Genomic DNA, 7,043 nt, shown 5'->3' with positions numbered 1-7,043 from the left:
GTATTGATATTTGCTAATAAGATTGATACTCAGTTTCCTTTTTTAATACAAATATATATATTTTAATATATCAACAATAATACAATTTACAATAACAGTTATTACAAATAGTTATTACACACAGTGATTTATATACAAACATTTTACAAACTTACACGAAATATAAAGTCCTCTTTCTAGTCTGGAACTTCATTGATATTTGATCGAGGGCTCACGATGAGCGAGTTAATTACGAGTTGAGGTGGGTGCAATTCGCTTAAAGGGGGAGCTAGCTAGCTTTGTCCTTCGTTATTCACCAGCCACACAAGCCGAGTTTTCCATGATGAAGTAAAAATACTAATGTCTGATGAGAATCCATTGAAGTTAAATGATTTGTAATGTGCGAACTTTGTAAATGTTCCTGGTCAAATACTTTTCGATTAATAAGCGTTAAAGCAATCACAGTTATAACTTCCAAAGTTTGTAGCACACTGACTATAGCAAACTAATAAAATATACTCTTTTTTTGGCGAGTCACATTGATTATATTTATAGGCGTGTGAAGAGGTTCTCGAAATTTCAGTTTTATGGAACAATACTGACGCTAACACTGGCGTTTATGTACACACACATATTGTTGATCCTTACACTCGAGAATAGGCGAAAGTTCGGCAAAACATATTTAACAGTATAATTTGTGTACATTTCTAAATATAAGTTAAATTTAAATAAACATCGACATTAAAATAAATGTATAATAATAAATCCGTCACAGTCTTCTTTGTCTACGTGTTTCAGACATGATTCATAGATTTTGCTGTGTTCTCAAAATTGAAAATAGTTTGTTTCTGACTACCTGTAAACGTTTTCTGCTAACTCATGTAGCAGAAGAACTTTCAAAGAGCTTCAAGATAGCATTGTTTGCAATCGTCAGTTGCTAGAGCTAGAACGATAGATTCATCTAAAGCTACTAATGTCAGCAAAGTATAATATTTTTACTTAACCTACCTGAATATTTAATGACTGAATGGCGAAAGAAGAATATGCAAAATATAAAATAATGTTAATTCAAAAATATGCAATGTTTCTAAATTAGAACATTCACATGTTAAAACAACGACAACAACAACAAAAAAAAAACATGTACCCTTTGCGCTCAAGGTAGAGCTCGCGACCTCTCGTACAGCAACCGTGGTCTTTATCAAATGAAATAAAGCACAAACTTACTTCATTTTTTTTTTGAAGTATTGAACCCTTGCACGTGTTTCGTGTTAATAAGTTTTAAGATCTGGGCTTTTGATTAAGACAAAAAAACAAAAAATAAATATAAGATTAACCTGAAAGTTATTGAACAATACAAATTCTCTCTCTAAACAACAACAAAAAATAATGATGAGAAAATATTTGTTTTAATTAACTTGGAAAATTTTAAAATGTTCTTCCAATTACATAGAAAATTCCCATTACAAAAAGTACTGTAGAACCTAGTAAAACCTAGTAGATATCTGGTTAGGGCGTTTGAATCGTGATCTGAGGGTTGCGGATTCGAGTCCCCCGTCCCACCAAACATGCTCGCGCCCTTTTAACCGTGAGGACGTTATAAAGTGACGGTCAATCCCACCATTCGTTGTTAAAAGAGTAGCCCAAGAGTTAGCGGTAGGTGGTGATGACAGCTAAATTAGGGACGGCTAGTGCAGATAGCCCTCGTATAGCTTTGCGCGAAATTCAAATCAAACAAACAAACTTATCTTTATCTGTGGTAAGAGATGATAGTAAACCCGGATGTACACTTTATCAAAGGCATTCTGTGAGTATTCTTATCTAAATCTGTATTTCTGTCATTATGTACAAATGTCTCTCTTTATCTGTCCATAGATATTGACTCAGAAAAACAGAGGAATAGAACACTAGCCTAAACATATTACCTTATTATAATTTTTGTTCACTGTTAAATGCTTAAAATAAATAGCAGATTTTTTTTTTGCAATATGTAGAGATCGCTGATAACATATTGTTCATTTGAAGACATTTTTCGTTAACGCATTCTTAACCTTTATTTGAAAAAAATTAATAGTGTTTTATTGTAAAGCTTCTAGTTTATTAGTATAATAACTTTCTAAATTGTCCTAACTGTAAATACTGTTTATATTTCGAATGTTTAGCAAACTCAGTGGAAAACAATAAAAAAAGTTTTAATTTGTTTACTAATTTCAATTAAAAATACAATAAATTTGTGAATTATAAGTTTTAAATAATGATTAGAAAATAAACTGTGTTTCATACCGTATATAAACACGTGAGAATAAATATTTCAGTTTTCCCTGTAAATCGGTGATGTTTTCATACATTTATCTTTAAAAAAACACTTTACATATTATAACTGCCTCAGACGTGGACTTTAATTATTTCAATGTAAGTGCACATGTTCTACTGTAAACATCAGTTATTATTCCTAATAAAATAATTATCTTTTGTTGTTGGTCAAAATAAACGAATTATGTGAAATACAATAGTAGTATGCAGTGATCGTAGAAGATGATTAATTAAACTATTCGAAGATTCAAAATATTAAATAAAAAGATATGTTAGATGAATGTGATAAGGACATGATCAGCAAGTATTAACTTGAAATTACTTTGAAGCTTTAACTAATATTAATAATATCTTCATAGTTATTATAATAAAACAGAAGTGTCTGGCGGTTTCTTTTTCTTACCGATTAACTTTACTCACTTATTATTGTTATCATTTTCTGACGAAGCTGCGTTCATCAAGCACATTGTCTAGACAAGCCCTAAGCCCTTACGTAATCAGTACGATAGTTTCGCACGGGCATAAAAAAAGAATTGGACAAGATCAGCTGGTACATTAGCATTTTTTCAACTTTCTTTAAATCCACAGGACGATTGATCTGAATTTTTGGCTTTGGCGTGATTGATGACAAGGAATAACCAGTGGATAAAACGTATCGTTTAGATGGTCTGTTTTTCTCTAAATTACCTTTTTATAGTGATTTAGTGTGGCAGAATAAAGAAGTCTATTACGCCTGTTTGAATATAAATGTCTCTGAAAAGATTCGGGGCTTACTGTCTAGTGACCGTTTGGTATACATGCATGAATGGAACAGCTGACATTATCAGTGAATTCCATCCATTAGAGGTTTCAAGGGTGTTAAAAAATGAAAGGCAGACTTCCTAATTTAAACATCTTCTTTAAGCTCTATTCCACGTTCTCTTAACCTTATATAATTACGCTTGCATACACACTCGCATACACGCGTATGTAAATGGTGTAAAATTAGAATTATGACCCACATCGACGGTAGTATAATGTAATTTAATACACTAGAGTTTAAACAAGGGAGGGAAAACGTCGCTAGTGAGGGAACAAACATTATTTACGGCCTTTTTTTTTTCTTCTTCTGTTGATGCTCTGCAAGTTAAGGAAAAGTTTCTAATAAATCATTCTCTATTTACATCCTCGATAAGAATAAACAAAGATACATAATTTATTTTACGTCAACGTTTTGTCAGTGTTCGTTTTGCAAACGTTTTTTATTTCTGTGTCATTTATCATGAAAGATATTTTTTTAAAAGGTTTAAAAACTACTCTTTAAAGCAATATGTATATTTGAATTGTGCAAATACTTCCATACTCCCAGCTATGCATTATAATATTTTCTATAAACGATCGATCAACCCACGTAGATTAAACTCCTCAAGTCAACGGAATTATCCTCCTCGTACCAACTTCAAGTAGTAATTTCGAATGTAGTTTAGTAAACCAGCGAGAATCGGATGCAGTGTCTGGCATGAAAACGTCTCACCAAGCGCTTTATGTCCAATAATGTTGGTGTGTTCGAAGCTGTTGGTATCAAAAGGAATAATCCTAAACTCGTAATAATCACACCTGAACGAAAACAATAAACTACGACAGTTAATTGAGTATAGTTAGAAATAAAGGGGTTTCGGGAGAAAAAATATACCATAGAGTCAAAAATTGAAAATTTTAACAGGCTTACAATTAAGTAAAGAAATAGAACTATTTTAACTAGACGTGGTTAAGTAAATTATACCATAGAGTACTTAATTGTAAACCTGTTAACATTTTCATTTTTTTTTAAAGAAATTGAACCTTTTTTAACTAGACGTGGTTAAGTAAGATTCGGTAGCTTCTCTTTCATTCTAGGGTTTTCATAGGTATTTCTTATTTTTCTGTTACTGTTACAGCATTTTAAGATTAAATTTTAGTATATACACTTATTTCAAGTGTTTGGTAATCGATGTAATATTAAACTAAATAGTAAAAGTGAAATAGTATCTTAAAAATATTAAAAAACACTCATTCTGTGCACATCAGTTAGTTTTATTTAGTGCTTCCATAAGTGAAAGCATTGTATTTTATCATAAAAAATATGAAGAAACTAGCAGTGCAGAGATACTGATATATGCAAGTGTTAGCAAATTTGTACCATTTTACCACGCTATTTTCATTGCGTAGCACATTTTTAAGACTTGTATTTGTAACATTTATTCTTCCACACGTAATAATTATAGAGTTTTATTTTTTTTAGAACAAATTAGATTTATTGGTGAATTAAGCTCTAACTTTCAGAATAGTTTCAATGTCATTGTTCATTCTTCTTCATAATTCTTTTGCTATCTAAAGTTTTCAGATTGTATGAGCTAATATATTAAAATGCTTTTCTTAGTAAAATTGGTCCGGTCCAGGTAGTTAGTTAGACTCGCAATCTGAGGGTCGCGGATTCGAATCCCCGTCACAGCCAACAGCTTTCAGCCGTGGGAGCGTTATAATGTGACGGTCAATCCCACTATTCGTTGTTAAAAGAGTACCCCAAGAGTTGGCGGCGGGTGGTGATGACTAGCTGCCTTCCCTCTAGTCTTATACTGCTAAATTAGGGACGGCTAACGCAGATAGCCCACGTTTAGCTTTTCGCGAAATTCAAAACAAACCAATCTAAGTAAAATCTAATAATGAGTAGTTAGTTACTTTAGATTTCCTTATGTTATATATAAACCAAACAAATTTGATCCTGAAGAAATTATCATAGAAATGCTTTGGGTATATATTATATTGAAAGGTACAGTTAGAATCTTCAAAGCCTAGATATTAGTTCGTTCGTTACGAACGTTCCACATATTTCTAGCTTCGAAGAACATGGTAATAATTACAAATATTCTATCTTTAATAAGAATATTGGAAAATATTCAATATGGTCTCTATTCGACTACCATAGGAAAAGAATAAACTAAAACAAAATATGAATTCGATAGAGCCGTATTAGCTATACCTCAAAATAAATTATCCAAATTATAGGTTGAAGAGCTACAATAGATTGTAATACATAATTAATACATGCCATAAGTGTTTTAATATTTGTTTTCTTGAAATACGGTAACCAAACGTATACCAGTTAAAGTTATTAAATGATGAAGATTTAACACAGTGACACATTAATCCAAAGTACGTACGTTATTAGTTTGAAATTTAAAACTTGTAGTATAATTCTCACAAAGCGGGGGGAAGGAAGCATGGAAGACGTTTATTAATTCTAAAAGTTCCATTCAGAGTTTTCATATTAAAACACATATTTTAATATTCTAATTTCTGTTTTATGTAAGAGCTTATTCGTCCTCAAGAATATTTAGTTTATACGGCAGCGTTTTTATATTTTACATCATATGTAGTCTATAACTGTTTTACTTATTTGTAGATCGTTTATTTTGGATGACTTTTTAAAAATTAACAAAATAAAACAATTACTTAACTTATAAACGGAGTCATCTGCTTTACATAGCTTATAACTTTGTGAGCAAACAAAACACACCAGAAAATCGCAGTTTTTGCAGAGATACCAAATAATAATTTAATCTTCATTGCCTATTGAATTATTCTTGACTTTTATCTATATATGAATAACAAAATCTCTTTGCGCACCTGGAAATCAGAGTCAAAGATAAAAATATAAGAATGAAATTGTGCAAATTCCTGTATAAATTAATACCATGATTAACACGAATACTATTTTCACTAGACTAAAATTATTTGACCTTTGACCCTGACGTTCGTAAGATGGCGGCCTCTTATGAGCACAGCGATATTGAATAAGCCCCTGTTGGTGATGTGGGCATTTTGGATAAGACTGCAGTAGATGCAGGCATATTGGATGACGTCACTTCATCCAGATATAACGATACTCCATTTGACGGCTCTTTCCTGTTTTGGATTATGATAGACATATATTCATGGAGAGTCTCTTCCAACACATTTGATTAGAACAAGGTATGAACCAGAGAAGTCCCTCCATGACTGTCATACAGTTTTAGGCTAAAACCACACACACCACGTCAAGGCGTTGTCCTTTAGTGACTTTATCCAGCTTTTATTTTCTTTATCGTCAGTATAAACACGAAGGTTCTTCGGGAAAACAGTGATCACGAAAGTAGAGAGAGAAACAAATTAATCATACATTGGAACTGACGAAGTTTATTTCCTTGTACGCCAGAGACCCAAGGCCTAATGTGAGGCTTTCGCCCACGCCAGGGACTTTAGACCCATTCACACACACTTCATCTGTTTTGTTTTAATTTTTGTACTAATCCAATTATGTATCGGGTAGTAGATTCAATATACTCTTTGGATTGCTTCCAAGTCATCATACTCATCTTGTTTTTATTATTTGTCATTTGGTTGTTAGTGTGAGTTTGTGAATGAAGTCGGAAATACGTTGGTTATATAGTTTTAACCTTCTCAGATAACCTTTCTATTTTTGTTCTTATAATTGGTAAGAATGCTTTGTATATTATTTGCTTAGCAATTCGTTTAGGTATATATCTCTCAACTGCTAGATTATTAATTAATACCAGGTATTGTTTTGTTTCAATACCTCAAACCATAGAATATCTCGGCTTAGAGCACATTTATTTTTGTTTTATATTGTATACGCTCAGAACAATCACCCCCATCTTTTTCTTTGGATCTATTAACATTCAGTGAATTTTATTATCAGTACAGGGTGCTCGAAAAGTCTGGAACCATAGTTA

The 7,043-nt window shown here is 31.9% G+C and overlaps 1 protein-coding gene across 1 annotated transcript in view; it reads right to left on the bottom strand.

Annotated features, from left to right (window-relative positions):
- Positions 1–6,547, bottom strand: part of LOC106478573 (sex peptide receptor-like) — a 239,866-nt gene extending 233,319 nt beyond the window's left edge. Inside the window, exon 1 of the mRNA XM_022382185.1 lies at positions 6,051–6,547. The gene's annotated coding sequence lies outside the window, so the exon portion shown is untranslated. The remainder of the gene's footprint in view (positions 1–6,050) is intronic.
- Between the last annotated feature and the right edge of the window lie 496 nt (positions 6,548–7,043).

Source organism: Limulus polyphemus, unplaced genomic scaffold (assembly GCF_000517525.1).
Source record: "Limulus polyphemus unplaced genomic scaffold, Limulus_polyphemus-2.1.2 Scaffold226, whole genome shotgun sequence".
NCBI lineage: Eukaryota > Metazoa > Arthropoda > Merostomata > Xiphosura > Limulidae > Limulus > Limulus polyphemus.
This window is presented reverse-complemented; position numbering and strand designations above follow the sequence as displayed.